Genomic DNA, 18,576 nt, shown 5'->3' with positions numbered 1-18,576 from the left:
CTGAAGTCAGCTAGTGTACACATTTGACACAGTCACTTGCATTGAACTGGCCAGAGTTTTCCTTTGATTCAGTCATCATCTAGGTACAAAGCCTCCTCCTTTAGTCTGACTCTTGTAGCCTTCTTTCAAGGACTGCACGAAGATAAACTGAGCAGATGAGCTCTGTTATTGCTGCCAAACATGAAGAACTACAAACAACTCAGAATAAGTTGTGCTGACAAAGCTTCCACCCTCTGAGTGTATTTTCTACACATACTGGGGCACAAGAATATATATTGAGCAATCTCTCTCTAAAAACAACAACAACAACAACAACAACAACACCAACAACAACAACAACAACAACAACAACAACAACGTCTGCAAAACATGTATGAACCAAGGCTTGTATATCAGTTAGGGATGGGTGAATCTGTCAATTTCAGTTTCTCTTGGTTTCTCATCCCCCCCCACTCTTAATTCAGTTCTTTGCATTTCCACATCAAACTGATTTTTTTAATAAAAAAAAACAGATTTATTATTCTAATCCTAATACTTTAGTAGTCAATGAAAATCATAATAAAGATTATTAAAGTATTGTGGAACTGCTGGTTTAGGAGGATAAAGGAGGAAGCCACCTTAGGACACCAAAACAACCATTCTCCTTGTTTTGACCTTCTGATGGATGAGCTAAGCTGAAGCATTGTCATGTGGCAATAATCTTTGATTTTCTTCTCACTTGGTTTTTATTGGATGGGCTTGATGGGTGATCAATAGTTTCCTCCCCATTGCTCCACAGTTGATTGCTGTCAAACCTCACCCATAATTTGGAGCACATTAAGGAGAGCTCTACTGAATTAGGCCAAAGGTCCAACTGGTCCAGCACTCCATGCTCACGTTGGCCAACCAGACGCATGAGTGCGACAGCATTCATCTGGTTGTGATCTCCAGCCACTGGTATTCAGACGCATACTGCTTCTGACATTGGAGGTAGAACTTAGCCATCATGGCTAGTAGCCGTTACCTTATCCTCCACGGATCTCTCGAAGTGATTTCTTAATCATTTGATTGTTCAGTAATTGATGGTTGGCAGTTAAGTAGGTAAGCTGAAATTATTTTTTGAAAAGCATTGTGTTTAAGGCGATAATGGAAATTTGGTCTATGGAAGTAGGATTGGTGTGCCTCATTCACATGTATGGCAGCCATCAAGTGAGGAGTATGTACAATTTGCAATGCACAATTGATTAGTCACCGTTGGACTTCAATCTCAGCCTTCTTCTGTTGTACTGGGCACTCGTGTGGTCTCCACACAATAACTTGGCAAAGGTTGTTGTGCTGTGAGATAGTGAAGCCCAGGGTAACCCAATGAGTTCCATGCCAGTGCAGAGATTTGAGTCTAGCTCTCTCCTAGCCAGATACCTTTGTCCACTATGATAACACCACTGTTAATGAATATCTGACTATGCCATAATCTATCATTCAGAAGAAAAACATGGTACAGCCTTCCTCGTCTCTGATGCTTCAGAACGCTGGTGGAATGATTGAAGGTTCCTCTGGTTAACAAATCCATTACATATAGAAAATCAGATTACCAGGGCAAAACACTTAAGAAATCTAAAGTGACACTGCCCTGAGAGGACTATACCACAAGCTAAGCATGTCAATCTCAATAACTTCAAGTGGATGCAGACATAATTCCAAATGTATCTTTTCTGAAAAGGCAGTTAATGAGCTATAGATCTCTGTTGCAGACCCCCCCCCCCTTTTTTTACAGCACAGTCAGAACATTCACCTGTCAATCACAATGGAAACTCAGTGCACGGAGGAGTGTGTTAAATGTGGAACCTATGGGACTATGCCACTAAGACTGAGAGCCAGATAATTGGCATAGCTACGCTGAGTGAACAGAATAGCCTCTTTGCAACAGAGCTGCTCCACTCTAAGAATAATTTGCAGATGCATGGGCTTCTAAGGTCAAAAGGAGAACAGAATCAAATGCTGCTCAAAAAATAAAATAAAATAAAATCTAGCTAGCTATTTGGGGAGCCAGCAATGACAACCAAGTTCTTTGGCATATTTTATCACACAATGCATAGAAATGAGAAAACAAATAAGTAACATGGGAAATAAATAGATGAGGCAAGTGGGGATCTGCAATACAGTGAGCTGAAACTCCACGCCTGGTAATGTCAAGAGAAGTGTGCTAAAAATCTGTTTCAGTAAATGGAAGCTGAAGGAATCAGTAGGGAATACTGGAGAGTCCAAGTGAGCACATCAAGCAACCATAAACAGCTGAAATATAAGAAAAGTGGAAAGAAGCTGAACAATTAAGAAGCAAGAACTACACATTCACATGGCAGTTTATTCTGTTATCATTACTTTCCCCTAACTGTTAAGTTCCACTTTATATTTGAGCCACTTGTGGAACTATAGTGGAATATAGTTTAAGCTTCAAGCTCTTTTCCATATTATTTGCTATCAGAGGGGGGGAAATGTTTGCAAATAAATTGGAAATGAGTGCTAAACCTGTGCCATATTCCACGGAAATTCCAGAAGTGGCTTTTATATTGTGTGAAAGCTCAATTGTATAAATTAACAGTTTTAGAAATGTCATAAAAATGAAGTGAGCTGCAATGTGCATGCAGCTTCAGAAACAATGGGTCGTGTCCACTGTTAGTCATAGTACACTGAAATTAATAGACATGACTAACTTAAGCCCACTGATTTCAGTAGGTCTGCTGTGAGTATGTCTTAGTTGGATACAACCCTTATGCCTTTCCCTCCCCACATTAGCTTCCATATGAGATGGTGTGATCCATGCCAAACTCCAGAAATGAGAGCTCAGAGAAGTTTTAATGGGATTAAGGAGACCTGTGGCAAAAGTCTGTGGATGAAATCCACTGGGACATCATCCTTGCAAGCCCTTCAGAAATTTTTGGGAGTGGCACATGTTCTAAATGTGTTTGCGGAGTTCTCCGTAAGTTCAATCAGGTCTGTGTAGGAGTCCTGTGAATTGTGACCTGATTTAATTGGTCCTTCCATCTGGTGCTTGGGTCCAATGTTTTGCTCAGGAAATTGAATTGGGGAGAGTGTGTTCGAATCTGATGGGGAGTGAGATTACATTGCCTGGGGCAAATATACGTTCGGCGTGTAAATGACATCATCATAAAAAGAGGGTGGAAGGTGGGAGTTCCACAATCATGGCATTTTTTAATTTGATATAACTTATGTTTTGTCATAGAAATCAAAAATAGCTACTTCTACAAATTCTTCGGTGTCTTGTAATTTTTCACAACTCCATTATCCATCATTCAGCTTCCACAAGTTCTAGTGTTATGGGGGGAGGGCTTTTTCTATCCACTTTCTCTGTAACGTGAATCATTTTATAAACTTCTATCATGTCATCTCTTGCTTTTCATTTCTCTAAGTCCCAAACACTGCAACCTTTCCTCATAGGGGAGTTCCTCCACGCTGTCAGGCTTCAGGGACTTGGCTCCCCGCCCCCCGCCCCCGGCAGCAGATAAGCAGAATATGGTGAAAGGAGTCTCTTACCAGTTTGGAAATTTTTATGATCACAGCGAGAGAACAAAGAATCAATTTCTTGGAATGAAGGTGCTCCCAATTAAGAGTTCCACCCACTTCCTCCCTAGTCACCCACTTCACTTCTGTGTCTTGCAACCTGATCTTGCAACCACTGTGCTTTCTGTGCTGCCACCTTATCTGCTCTCCTTGACCTTGGGCTGAGCATCTGGACGCTTTCCAGCAAAAGGGAGTCAGTTAACTCTCTCCCTCCCAGTGCTTCTCCTCCTAGCTGTCCCCCACCCAGTACTTCCCAGCTTCTGCCTTCTGAACTATGTCCCTCTGCAAACCACTGTTCCAAATCTATACTACTTCCCTGCTCCTGCGGAGATTCAGGATCCTGATCAGGAGCTGGGGGAGGGGGAGGCACACACCATTCCTTCTCAGTGCAGTCCTCCTCAGCATGGTCCCTGACACATCCCCTTGATGATTTTGGTTGTCCTTCTCTGGAAGGACTCTGAAACTCTACAATATCCTTTCTGAGGTGAGGTGACCAGAAAAGTTCACAGTATTCCAAAAAGTATTTATTTATTTACCAATCATCATTATTATGCCACCCATATCTTGTGGTCACATTAACCAGTCTTCTGACATCACATACTTTCACTTTCTAATTGCTAACCAGAGTGACCTATTACTAATACTAAATAATATCTTTCTTTCCACCTCACTCTCTGCTGTTGATGGCAATCTACCCAAAAAACTCCTGTTTGACTGTTAAACTGCATAGAGAACTGTAGCCTTGTTACGGAAATGGGGTGTCTCCTAACAACTCTCGGCGCTTTTAACAAACTGCAGTTCCCAGGATTCTTTGGGGGAAGTGAAGCCATGACTGTTTAAAGTCGTATCCCAGTGCATAGTTCAGATGAGGCCAAAACCTCAGCTCATCTGCATGCATGGGAAAACGTTCCAAGCAATTTTGAACCATTTTGGGCAGCCTTCTTGTCTTTGTGCTGGGGGAGAGAGAGAGGTTTCAACATGTCTTCTGTACGTCATTCATGGTGAAATTTACTATAATCATGTGCTTTCTCATCTGCCTGCTTCCTAAGGAAATCAATGCCATCCTTTGCAGTGTCTTTTTCTTAAGGCTTTCCTTCTGTCCTTGATCAGTATGGAGTGCCTTTTCGTCCCTCCTCTCCTCTTTCTGCAAAATCTCCTCTCCACCCCCACCCCCCAAGGTGGGCTAACAGAGGCTTCAGAAGAGTATTCCATACGAGGACAAAACATTGGTCTACGCAAGGGCTTTACAATTGCTTCCACATTATTTTCCATCTCGTTCCCCCCTCCCCACCTCCCTGCATCCGAATGTTTGGCTTGCTTTTGTTTAGGGCTGCAGCTGCAGAGGCTAAGAAGAGCCCTTCATGGTGATGCAATATGACAATCTCAATATCCCTGAACAATTTCTCCTTTTGTATGCCACTTTGCTGATTGCAATGTCAATAGAAAAAGCATTTTTGAAATAACAACATGATGGCTGGGGAAACCAAGCTAGCAAATGCGATTAGGAAGGCCATTTTCTTGCGCTGGCTTTTGCAAGTGAAATGTTAACTATCAATTAGAGTAAAAAATAAAAAATAAAATAAAAAAGAGCAGAAACTAGCCGAATTCAGAAAAGTGCAAAGTTGGGGCAAGTGCAAGCCAACTGTGATGTATTTCCAAGCTAACTTGAGCTGCTGTCACACAGCAGCTTGTTCCATTTCCCCAACTGTTAACGTCTGCATTATATTTGAGCTTCCACATGACGTAAAAGCCAATTCTGGAGTACTGATGAAATATAGCACATGTTTAACACGCTTCCATGCTATTTGGGCTGCATTCACATGGCAGTTAATTCCATTTCCCTGATGCTTCTCTCACTGTTACTTTCCACATTATATTTGAGCTGTCACACGATGTAAAAGACAATTCTGGAATTTAGCACAAGTTTAGCACTTATTTCCATATTATTTGCAAATGTTTTTTTTCCCTGGAAGTAAATGCACTGAACATAGTGCAAACACTAAACTTGCACTATGTTCCACGATAGTTCTGGAAGCGGCTTTTACATCATGTGAAAGCTCAAATATAATACAGAACTATTAAGTAAGGGGAAGGTCATGAAAATGGAATAAACAGCCATGTGAATGCATCCTTGATTCCAGGGGGAACAAATCAATTTACAGCCCTTTTAACCCAGTACAGGGATGCGGGTGGCAATGTGGGTTAAACCACTGAGCCTAGGGTTTGCTGATCAGAAGGTTGGTGGTTTGAATCCTCGCGACGGGGTGAGCACCCGTTGCTTGGTCCCAGCTCCTGCCCACCTAGCAGTTTGAAAGCACGTCAAAGTGCAAGTAGATAAATAGGTACCGCTCCAGCAGGAAGGTAAACGGCATTTCCGTGCACTGCTCTGGTTCACCAGAAGCGGCTTAGTCATGCTGGCCACATGACCCGGAAGCTGTACACCGGCTCCCTCGGCCAGTCATGCGAGATGAGCGCTGCAACCCCAGAGTCGGACACGACTGGACTTAATGGTCAGGGGTCCCTTTACCTTTAACCCAGAAACATTAGGAAATGGGGCAGAACCAGGAAAAAATAACACAATATTCCCTATGTATGAATGCACCCTTGGACAGCAGACAGTATTTCAACAGGGCTTCTATATATCCTAATAAATCTCTACTGCATCAGATATATTCTAGAGAGATATTACTTGGTTCAGATAATATTGTCCACTGTTTGGACTTCCGGTGGCCACCTCCATCCCTGCTATCTGCCAAGGATTGACCATGAGCTCTGTGTAATTGGCAGGGCCGTCTCATCCATTTACTCTGGTGGCGCGGTGCACCAGGGCGCAATGGCCTGGAGGGCACCTCCGCCCTCCAGCCCCGCTGGCAGTGCCCGCCAGCAGTGCCCGCCGGCTGCCCGGTGAAGCGCGAGCTGGCCAGCCGCGCCGCACCCTCCGACTGCCTGGCGGAGCACGAGCTGCCTGGCTGCGCCGCACCCTCCGGTTACCCGGTGGAGTGTGGCAGCACGAGCCGCCCGCGCCGCGCCCTTTGGCTGCCCGGCGGAGCGTGGGAGTGCGAGCTGCTTGGCTGCGCTGCACCATCCGGCTGCCCGGCGGAGCGCGGGAGCGCAAGCCGCCTGCCCTCGCCTCCCATCCCAGAAGCACTGGAAGGGTGTGCAGAGCCCCGCGCCGCTCCAGCGCCATGCCCCTCATCCCGCGCTCGCCCACCCCCCTCCTGAGGGGCGGCAAGCGCAGGAGGGAGGCAGCGGAGAGGCGGCACGTTGGGGGCGCCGGAGGGATCGCTGCACCATGGCGGCCAATCTGGAGTACCAGATTATGGGAAGTCAGCTAAGCGCATCCAGCCAAAAGACAAAGAATTCGCCTTCAGGACCTTCCAGCTCATGGAAAGTGAGTATCCTTGTGAAGCCTCTTGTAGTCATGCTCTCTGTGCCTCTTAGAATCCTGCAAAATGTGGGTTCTAAAATGCCTGGGGAATTTCCATGCAGGGAATCTCCAGGAGCACAGGAAGCTCCCACTCCATACAGTCACCATCCACAAGTTGGAGGGTGACCAGAATGGTGATGAGATGGAACTGGTGCCCTCGTCCCCACACACCCCTTATGTGCACACTTCGCATGAATTACAGCTGCCTGAAGAGGGCTTTTATTAACAGGACATGAATTTGCAGCATGCTCGTTTTATATAATTAGCCAAGATTTTCTCCAAGGTGCACTTGATAGTTAAAATCTTTGATCACAATATTCATACGGAGTCATTGCAGCTGCAGCTGATCTCTGCAAAGCCCTATCTGTTGAGAAAACATAGCTGGCCTTGCAGCTTTATGAAATTTAATCTCTGCCCCCCACCACCAGCCCGCCCTCCCCTGTTCCACGCACACCCTTTGCCTGTCTGGGTCCCTTTGCTCTCCTTAATCTTTGGAGGAAGATAAAGCTGTCCAAAAGGGTAAAAACATATATACACAATGATCTGAAAATAAATGCCACGTCTCTATTAAATTTTCCTTTAAGTGCTTTCCAGAAGATACATCCCATTCGTGGAGGAGCAAGAAAAATTACCAGGGAGAAGCCAGCTTGATGTTTGAAATGAAAATATGTAGTGCTACTGACACAACACTCTAATGCGCTGGATATTTTAATTATGTCAGAAGGTAAAAGCAAATTTCCATTCATCATTAGCCCCGTCAGATCTACTGTGCAGCGGAATGCTCTGCATTTATTTGCAGACCTTGTCAATTCATTTATCTTCTGGAGAAGCTTAACCTTATGATAATACCTCATATTTTCCCCCTTTCTTTCATGCTTTAGGTTTGGAGGCAGCCAGGGGGTTAGGAGGAGGAGAGCTTTCATAACATATTAATCCTAGCCAAGACAAGGCTCCAGAAAAGTAGCCAAACTGACCCTCCGAGGTTTTTATGGCTGAGAAGCAAAGAGATGCGACATAGGGAATATAAAGATGAAGCACTGCTTTCTAAAATGGATTCCTTGAAGGAACAGATGCTGGGACATGCAGAGCACAATAGGCTTGACATATTCCCCCTAATAGATCACCAGTCAATTAATTAGTCAGTTACTGCTTTAGCAGCCCAATCTTAATCATTTTTACTCAGTCTCATTAATTTCAGTGGGGCTTACTTACAAATAAGAATATTTAGGGCTGTTGGCTGGGTGGCACTGAAAACCATGGGGCTTGCTTCTGAGTAGATATGTGTTGTTGTTGTTCAGTTGTTCAGTCGTGTCCGACTCTTCGTGACCCCATGGACCAGAGCACGCCAGGCACGCCTATCCTTCACTGCCTCTCACAGTTTGGCCAAACTCATGTTAGTAGCTTCGAGAACACTGTCCAACCATCTCATCCTCTGTCGTCCCCTTCTCCTTGTGCCCTCCATCTTTCCCAACATCAGGGTCTTTTCCAGGGAGTCTTCCCTTCTCATGAGGTGGCCAAAGTACTGGAGCCTCAACTTCAGGATCTTTCCTTCTAGTGAGCACTCAGGGCTGATTTCTTTAAGAATGGATAGGTTTGATGTTCTTGCAGTCCATGGGACTCTCAAGAGTCTCCTCCAGCACCATAGAGTCTCCTATGTCATAGAGTAGACATGTATAGGTTCTCAACATGGGGAGAAGGAGTTAGCTTTTTGTGTGTGACAGCTGCTAGATCAGAACACCCATTGGCCCACACAGATGCCTATTGCATCCCTCTGCCCCAATCCTCACCTAACTACCAACTCCTGTTTATATGGAAGAGTGGCCAGAACAATCCCCCTTCATGTACACACACACACGTAAAGCCAACACAGGCCTGGTTCTCACATCCGCACAAATCACTTTTGCTCTCATCATTCAGTGACTCAACACCTGAGCCCTTTTCAGTGGACAACCACAGGTAAGAATTGTGACAGCACCTCCCGCATACTATGCATGTTGGGTTCATTTATATAATGGCCCTCTGGGCTTGAATGAATCTCAAGCAAGCATATGAAGGTTTTCCTTTGAAAACTATTCATGGAGAATAAAGCTATCGTGAATGATAAAGGGTATCAACGGCTATTAGACATGGTGGGTAAATTTTCCCTCCACTGTTGGAGGCAGTATGTGGGGAATCTCAAGTGAGGAGAGTGCTGTTGTGCTCATGTCTTGCTTGTGGTGTTCCAATAGGCATCTGGTCAGCCACTGTGACAACAGGATTTTGGACTAGATGAGCCTTTGATCTGATAGAGCAGGGCTGCCCTTACATTTTTAATATTGTGTTTTCAATACAGTTGTACCTTGAACGCATTGTGACTCAAATGTTTTGGCACCCAAAAGCCACAAACCCAGAAGTAAGTGTTCTGGTTTGGAAATGTTTTTGGGAAGCCGAATGGCCAATGCGGGTTATGCGGCTTCCGATTGAGTGCAGGAAGCTCCTGCAGCCAATCGGAAGCTGTTCCTTGGTTTTCAAACATTTTCAGAAGTTGACTTGACTTCAGGAATGGATTCTGTTCGAGAACCAAGGTACGACTGTATTATGTTTCTAACATGGCATCAAGAGAAAATTCTCTTCCGTGCGTTAATTTACATGAGTTGGTTTTTCTTAATGGCTGCATTCAAAGCAGCATCCTTGACATCCTTTGGTGGCAGTGCATTCATGCAACTGAGATTGCCTGATGCTGCAATCCAGGCATGCGTGCATGTCTGAACCAATGCTCACATGGGGTGGTGACAGGATATTCATTCATTCATTCATTCATTCATTCCCCAGCCACCCTGGGCAGTTTCCAGCAGAATATTAGAATACAATGATTCACCCAGTATTAAAAGCTACCCTAAACAGGGCTGCCTTCAGATATCTTCTAAAAGTCCAATAGTTGTTTATTTCCTTGACATCTGATGGAAGGGCATTCCACAAGGCAGGTGCCACTACCAAGAAGGCCCTTTGCCTGGTTCCCTGTAACTTCACTTCTCACAGGAGGCCCTCGGAGCTGGACCTCAGTGTCCAGGCAGAACGATGTTTAGCGAAAGAGAGGAACACTATGGACCGTTCCAGAATGTAAGTTGTACTAGTATTGCATAGAAAGATTTCACTCCTCCCTAATTTGCCAAAGGCTGCCTGCAGACTTTACCTACTTTATCAAAGGCTGCTGCTTTAACACCTCCTTGTATAAATATTAACACAGCAAAGCCTTGGTAAAGAGGATAATGGTCAGTTTGACATCTGCACCAGGTAGGAAATTCAGTTCAGCTTCTCCTTTAGAGCAAATGTGACTCTTAGATAGTTTCCCCTTGCCATTCATAAGGTAGTCAGCTTTTCAACTAACTACTGCTGCTGTGCCATTAACAATAGCTTGAACTGCAGTGATAACATTTTGCATTAGTAGTATATATACTAGTATGGACAGTAAAATAGGAAAATGCAGGTGCACTTTAAACACCAGATATAATGAGAAGTGTCAACTCGCTACATTAGGAGGCTTTTATCTTACAGTTATTGGTGTGATAAACAGTGAAGCGCCCCTCCCCTGCCATGGTTTGTAGCATTTCCCTTCATAAAGACAGCTGACAGCTAAACTGCATCATGCCCTCTGGGGGAAAACGTTAACCCAAAGTCCCTCTAGTCACGTTCAGTTCCGCATACAGATGAAAGCATCGTAAACAGATGGCTAGGTATGGCCCCCGCTTCCTTTTCACCAAGATTCCCCTCTCTTTCACTCTTTCCTTGACTCTAAAAAGAAAAAGGTTGTCTCTCACTGGAGCAAGGCCTGCTCCTAGCTCCATCACCATGGTGACTATTTTGAGCGGCGAACCAGGGCACATCTACTGAATGAAGGCAGCCATTGGGAAAGATGTGCAGGTGGAAGAGGCAACACTGTCCGTCGAAAAGCTGGGCTGAAGTGCACCGTCTTGATAGCCACAAGAACGAAACCAAACCTGAAGCATAGAGAATTTCATCGCTTTCTTCATTGCCGCTATTTTCAAGGAATGAGCAGGGTTCTTTCCTTATTCCTGGAGGCCACAAGCCAATGTTTGCTCCATTATCTAGTCATATGTACACTCTATATGGGGCTATGCTTGGAGAGTCCAGAAGTTGCGACTAGAGCTGAATACAGTCACTAGAGCAGGTGCAAGGAGCCATTGGCCCTCAATATGGTGCTGAAGTACAACTCTCATCAGCCCCAGCAAGGCTGGCCAACGGCCAAAGAAAATGCAAGTTGCGGTCCAGCAACATCTGATGAGACAAAGGTTCCCCAAACCTACACCAGCCATGCATGCTGAGTGATGCATCTAATTGTGCCCATATAACACCAATCTTGTAGGAACTGCACTGGTTGTTCTGAGGCAGATTCAAGGTACTGATGTTAATTTATGAAGCCCTACATGGAGTGAGACCCAAATAGTTGAAGAAGCTCCTCAATATCCTTCCATTATTGGAGAACATGATTAGCTAAATCCTCTGATTCTGGAGTCATGGAAAGCCCTCCCTCAGTCACAGAAGAGTCACTATGCTTTTACTCAAGGAGCAATGACAGCCTTCCTTTAGATCCCCAGATATTATTGGACTACAACCCCCCTCATTCCCAACCATTGACCAATTTGGCTGGTGTGCTAATCAGCACACTGTTTTATAAAGAACATGAGCTCTATTGTAAAGTGTTTTGCTTTGCTGCAGCAAGCTCTGCTCCTGGACAACTTCAGCTGCTAAGTAGCATAGGAGACTCCAGTAAAGATGAAACAGACCTGAAACAAAGGCAAGTTTGGGGGAATCTAAGTTGGAGGGTGGGAGAGATAAACCTTAAAACCAGATGTCTTCCATTCAAAACTTGGAAAGGTAGTAGATCTGGCTGTGGAGCTGCTATATAAGCAATGGAAATGTAGCCTGAAATGGTCCAAGATCAACTCTATTATTCAATACAGGCCTTTTAGGCATGTTTCATAGTTTGGATCTAAATCAAAAGTTTGATTAAAATGCTGGGCAGGTATAAATGGTTCATCCTGGTACCTGAGTCTCTAAAGAAGTTGGCAAGGAGAGAGAATGCTAGGCATCTGTCAGGAGTGGTCAGCCATAGGCTACTCCCACAAATGTTCCAGGAAATTTTGAGTTTGTGCTGAGAATTGGGATGGAGAGTCCTCATGTTGGGACCTAAAGATATTAAAGAGATCCATCATTTACTGAGGAAGCATCATTTACTGACAATGAACCTGGAATTGTGCACCATCTAGGGCAGATCACTGGAGCCCTGTCTCCAACATCAGATATCTCTGCCACATTGCCTCTTTCCCAAGCATGATCCTCAACCCAAGAAGTCGCCTCAAGCAATGGGAGAAATGAAAGCTGCTCACTTTGCTGTTCAAACTGGAAACAGTTGGTTCAGTCAATTTTCGGTCAATGTCAGTTTCACACATGACCATTCATGGCTCCATTCTGTCCCATTAGAAAGTATATGCTAGCAGGAATGCCCTACCTACCCACCCAGAGAAGCCGGCTGGATGTTAAAGGGCCCTCACCTTATTTTGCAGTCTTTGGTTCCATGCCTGGGAAGACAAGGGAACCAGAAGATTTGTCCTCTGAATTCATCCTCAAGAATGTGAGCGCTAGACAGTTCAGCCTCAAGTAGGTGATTGACAAAAGAGAGCATGCATGAGGCCCAAATGTCACTGCTACTCTATTGAGTTAAGGGCTTATTGGGAATAACTGTACTCTTCAACAGCAAATGGTTAATGGGCAACATTTTTAAACACCTGTAGCTGAACTCACTTCACCTGGGCTTTTGGACTCTCCTTGCTACTGCTTGCTGTTACCAGCTTTTGGAACTCAGTCTGCAATGACTGGTTCTGCTGGCTTGCCCCAATCGAACTGAGCTGGAATAGGATAGGCACCTCCTACCCTCTCAAGAAAAAAGCCAATCCTATAATGTCTAGTCTCAGGGCTGGCCCATCAGTCTGAAAAGGTCATCATTCCCATGAACAGCAGTAGCAAATGATCCTGGCGCTTCACCTTCCCTTCTCTGGAATTAGACCACCGACTGTGCCTGTCTGGACTGCACTCCTGCTTCCAGCCCCCTCTTCTGTTTGCTTTAGTCTCAAATGTCTCTCTTTGGACCACACCTGACAACCAAGAGCAGACCCCTGCTAAGGGCTCATAGCATCGTCTCACTGTCCCCACTAATGTATCTCAACATGCATAGAGAGAAATTAGGATGACACTCTCTCATGCTCATTGGCATTGCCATCATGTCTGGAAGACCTTACACTCATACAAACTCCCTACAGGTATGTCCTGTCCTTGAAAACTTCAATAGGTCAGGTGGTGCCTGAATGCATGGAGGAGCCTCCACATGGACATTTTATATGCACCTATGCCCTTTCAAATGTGCTGCCAACTGTGCATGGAGGCAAGGAACAATCTTGCTCCCTTTCTCTCTGTACTTTCAGATAATATCTGAATGGTGCTTAGGTCTTTGGCCAACTTTACCATTTGCCTGACTCCTGCCTGTTCTGTTCCCTGCCTCCCAGGATTGACCACCTGATATCCATTTCCCAAAGTCTATGTATCATCTTTTCTATCACATTTCAACATACTGCTGCTGAAACATGGCCTAGAGGTAGCCTGTCCACAACATTCCATCCTATTACATATAGAAGATATTAGAAATCGTGCATATATATATATATATATATATATATATATATATATATATATATATATATATATATGTGGTAATGCTTCTCATATGATCAGCTCATTCTTGAGACTGAGAGCCCAGGTTCCCCTGCCCCTTGAGTGTCCTTGCGTGAGCCAGTAGGATAACAGAGGATGCAACAAGTCTCGTAAGCTGCCTTTGAAAGGTCAGAAGCCATTGAATAAAATGGATCTTAGGAGAGCAAACAGTTAACATGTTTTGCTCTTCATAGAGAATAAGAAGCAAGGGCAGTTTGACAGATGTAGCATTTCCATTTCCTTCCGCTCCAAGTAGTGCCACTGGGGCAAGCAAAGGGCAGCAGATTCAGTTAGCATGACGACAAAGGCAAGAGGGGGGCAGAGTATGTTGCAAGGGCAGTGCGCAAGGCAGATGTTATAGGCATTCAGCAGAGATTCAAGCCGACAGAAGCATCCCAAGCACAATATTTTATAGATGAGGTTTCTAGCGTTGCGTTCCTTGGAAAAGAGAGGAGCAAATGGCAGCAGGGATGCACCTGGAGGCTCAGAAAAAGCAGCATTTGCAAAATTAGAGGGACCTGCTTTAGCTTCCATAGAAAGTCATAGAGTGAATGCCACATTGCCACAAGCTGTTGTGGATCCAACAGGACAATATCCCCTTGCTATGCCATAGATATAGCAGCCACCAGAAAGGTGAAGTGGTTAGAGCAGGCTTCCTCAAACTCGGCCCTCCAGATGTTTTTGGCCTACAACTCCCACGATCCCTATCTAGCAGGAGCAGTGGTCAGGGATGATGGGAATCGTAGTCTCAAAACATCTGGAGTGCCGAGTTTGAGGAAGCCTGGGTTAGAGCGACTTTTCTCAACCTCGAGTCCCCAAATGTTGTTCGACTACAACTCCCACCATCTCTAGCTAGAAAGACCAGTTATCAGGGGTGATGGGACTCCTCATCCAACAATGTATGGGGACCCAAGGTTGAGAAAGACTGGGTTAGAGTGTTGAACTAGGACCTGGGAGACCAAGATTCAAATCCTCACTCAGCCATGAAACTCACTGGGTGAACGTGGGCCAGTCACTGCCTCTCAGCCTAGCCTAACTCACAGGTTGTTGTGGGGGATTAAGTTGTATGTCACCTTGAGCTCCTTGGAGAAAAAAGTGGAATATAAATCTAATAGAATAAATAAGTAATCAATATAAGTAATCAATAATCTTGGGGTGCCCCCATGGAAGTAAGTCATCTGAAATGAACTAACCAATGCACAATGGATGCCACAACCACCATGCTTTCAAAAAGTCAGATGTGTGGGGTACGATTGAAGTATGGTGGGGTGGCAACAAAGTCCATTACTGGAGCCTCTGGAGCCTTTAGGCAATCCATTTCCACATAGTATGCACATGTAATTACTCCATGGGGTTGGCCATCTAAACAAGGATGGGGAGCCTTTTGAAGATTGAGGGCTCCATTTCCATCTGGGCAACCTTCCAGGGACCACATGCCAGAACAGGCAAAAATGGGCAGAGCAATGAAGGAAACTTCACTTTTGTACAGTCCTCCATCCAGACAAACAGGATTAGATGATGAGAGTTCAAGGACACTTTCAGCATGAAGTAGGACAGGTGAGAGGTGTTGACTGGTGAGAGAGTATGTGGCTGAGGAGGGGGGCATGGCCTGGATACAGCCCTGAGGGCCAGACAGAGATGACTGTGGTGGCACATAATAAAATACTTGGCAGATTAGATAGATAGATAGATAGATAGATAGATAGATAGATAGATAGATAGATAGATAGATGACAGTGCTATTTTTCTAGAAAAAGAGGTGCCGGAGCTCACCATGAATGCCTCCTTTGTTCTCATATAATGGCAATGGCACCCACCTGAATGAGTTCGGGGGGGGCATGTCTGTGTGTACACACACACATTTTACAATGTATATAATAATCACTTTTACAATATTCTGTGTTCTACATTAATAATAAAAGTCAGTGGCAACAATAATCTCTAAACCCGGTAACAGAACGGAATAAATTAATAACAGAAATAACATTGAACTAATCAGATTAGCCCAAGCACTATATACCTGAAGACTTTGATAGCAGCTTTTGGTACTGGAGAATTGCAACTGGGTTTTTAGCTGTGTGTGAAATTTTATTTTGTAGTATAGCTGTTCTTAAAATTATTATGACCAGCAACAATAGTAACAGTATTCATTAGTGGCATGACAACATCTGGTAGTAGTCATCCTGGCAGTGGTAGAAGAGCCCCTAAGGTGGGAGTAGTTTTCTCCTCCTCATATAACAATTGTAGTGCTATTACTGGTGAATTAAAAGAAGAAAGTATAACTGATCATGGATGTGCAGAATGACTTGTGATAGGGTGATAGCATATAATATCAGAACATAAACAATGGGATATCTGTGATTGGTGATGGTGGTCATCATGGTAACCTCAGTGGCAGACACTTTTGATAAAGGTCAGGATTGTGTGTCTGCATATGTAACTTGTCCATTAATTTGGTTGGCCCAGTATTAGAATGACTTAGCTGGATACCATATCTATCTGTGTATTTTGTGTACACACACACACACACACACACACACACAACACAACACACCCCTCCATGCTGAATTATAGAAATAATACTAGACTTCTTTTTAGATTTCCTTTAAAAGTGTTTACACACAGCAATCTCGGGATTCTCTGCCGTGCCAAACATCTGCTAGGAAATCTTTGAAGAGAGAGACAGATAAACACAGTACATTTGATGCCTTGTCAAGAAGCATTTCCAAAAACATTTGGGCTTCCAAGCTGTAAACAGCACAGGTGAGGTGAGCGGAGAGACGGGAGAGTAATGACAGGCTTCCTTCCAGCCTAGCAGAGGTTTTATGAATCATCCAATCAATCACCATAAACCCAGACAATGGTACAATAAAGCTGTTCCGAGCAGCATCAGCCAGCATCCACACAATGGCAGCCGAGGAACACAAATCCAAAATCAGCACAGATGTAGATTAAGGAATAAAAGACACGGCGGGGCGATGATGTATGCCTCAGAGAAATCACACGGAAAGAATGTCATGTCTTACTCCAATATGCCCTGCAGTTGGACATGTGTAGAATACTCTGCTCCGCTGTGCCTTCCCTCGAATGGCGAGCCTTAGATGCAGGCTTGTGCACTCTTCGGCCTGTGGCTTGAATTCACAACAGGAAGCAAGGCAAGCTCAGAAAGTGGGCTTGGGGAGGGGGAATCATCTCTCTTTTATTAGGGGCTCATAGCCTGTGCTGCTTGTGCACAACTTCAGCCACCATCTGCAGTGTGAAACAGTGCAAGAAACATGGGTGGGAAGTTCTGAAGTTACAGCAGCAGATGTCCGTGGGGAAATGGTCTGCCAGTTCAATTTCCCCTTTGCAATTCTATTCCTTCAGTCTTGTGCTAAGTGTACAATATTTCATTGCATATCAAGACCCTGCATGTTTTTGTACATGATTATTTGTGCATGCACACACAACACATCATAGATTTTTTTGTGTATTTTGTGCTATGGGAGTTCCTTATCTGGGCTACCAGAAGTGGACTGGAAGTCGTCCTGATAGGTCCGTCAGGCCCATGGTCTAGCCCTGGCAACTCTCCCCAAGGCTTTCCCCCTCAGTGCTTCCCATGTCCAGGTGTTTCTACCTGGCTGAAATAAGTTCTTGAAGTCTGACAATGTCTCTTGCTTGTGTGGATGGATGACCAAGAGGTGAGAGTGCATGTTGAAAGTAGCCTAGTGTGAAATTTACATCAGCCCAGTTTTCCCTGTTTCACTCACCACCAGCTTGTGTCTCTTAAAAGGTTGCCCAACTCTGCATCCACTCTGATACCTTTTTACTTCACTGTTGCCATTTTATTGTTGCAGCATGTGCATATCGTCAGGCTTGGTGGTGTGGCCTGGTTTTTGATTCTTGAAGTACAATTGTATTGACACAATGTTCTGTGTTTAATGGGCATAAATATTTTTTTATTAGGTAATAAGACCAAAAGAGTGTATTTTGCTGTCCAATCCTTCTCCTATCAGGATTGGAGGAGCTGACCTTTTGTTTGCTTGAAGACAAAGAAACAAGCAGACACTCAACTGCTTGGGAGGCTTTTGGCTGAGCTGCGCAATGCCTTCCTTGCTACAAAAGCAGACTGTTTAAGTACAGACTGATGATGAAGCCAGCCTTCCTTGCAGTAAGCATTGTTTAGAGTTGAAAGTAGGTGTGTGCATGCGTTTGTTAATCTCAAGCAAAGTTTCGTGACCTGAACTTGCTTGGGAAAACTTGAAACTATAATCTCCTAAACGGTATTAATTTCAATATCCCCAGTTCTAAATTTGGGAAATGTATGAAATATCGATATTTATTTAAGAGCATCAGAAGAGCCTGTTGGATCAGGTTCGACATCCTGTTCTCACAACCAGATGCCTGTGGGAAACTCACAAGCCAGGAGCCAAGCACAAGAGCACCCTCACCACTTGTGGTTTCCAGCAACTGCTATCTAGAAGCAAATTACTACTTCCAACTGTAGAGACAGAGCCACCAAGGCCAGGAGCAATCAATAGAACCCTTCATGAGAACCCTTTTCTTCCAATCCCCCCTCCCAGCTAAATGTGCACTAGCAATGTGTACGCTGCTTGGAGGGAGTGCATTTGCAGCATCATGTTTCCTTGGATATATCCCAAGAACAGCTGGTGGTCCCTTGTCAAGCTCTAGGCTGGAGCCTACCAGGGTGTACCAGCCAAGCATGGGAAGAATCTAGGACGGGTCACAAGTGCTCAGGACCAAGGACAGCTCACAACCAGGTTAGAATTTCAGGTTACAAGTTCAAGCAAGGAGAGCTGAGAGCTTGGAGCAGATGAGGGCAATGT

This window comes from Lacerta agilis, chromosome 12, assembly GCF_009819535.1.
Source record: "Lacerta agilis isolate rLacAgi1 chromosome 12, rLacAgi1.pri, whole genome shotgun sequence".
Classification (NCBI taxonomy): domain Eukaryota; kingdom Metazoa; phylum Chordata; class Lepidosauria; order Squamata; family Lacertidae; genus Lacerta; species Lacerta agilis.
This window is presented reverse-complemented; position numbering follows the sequence as displayed.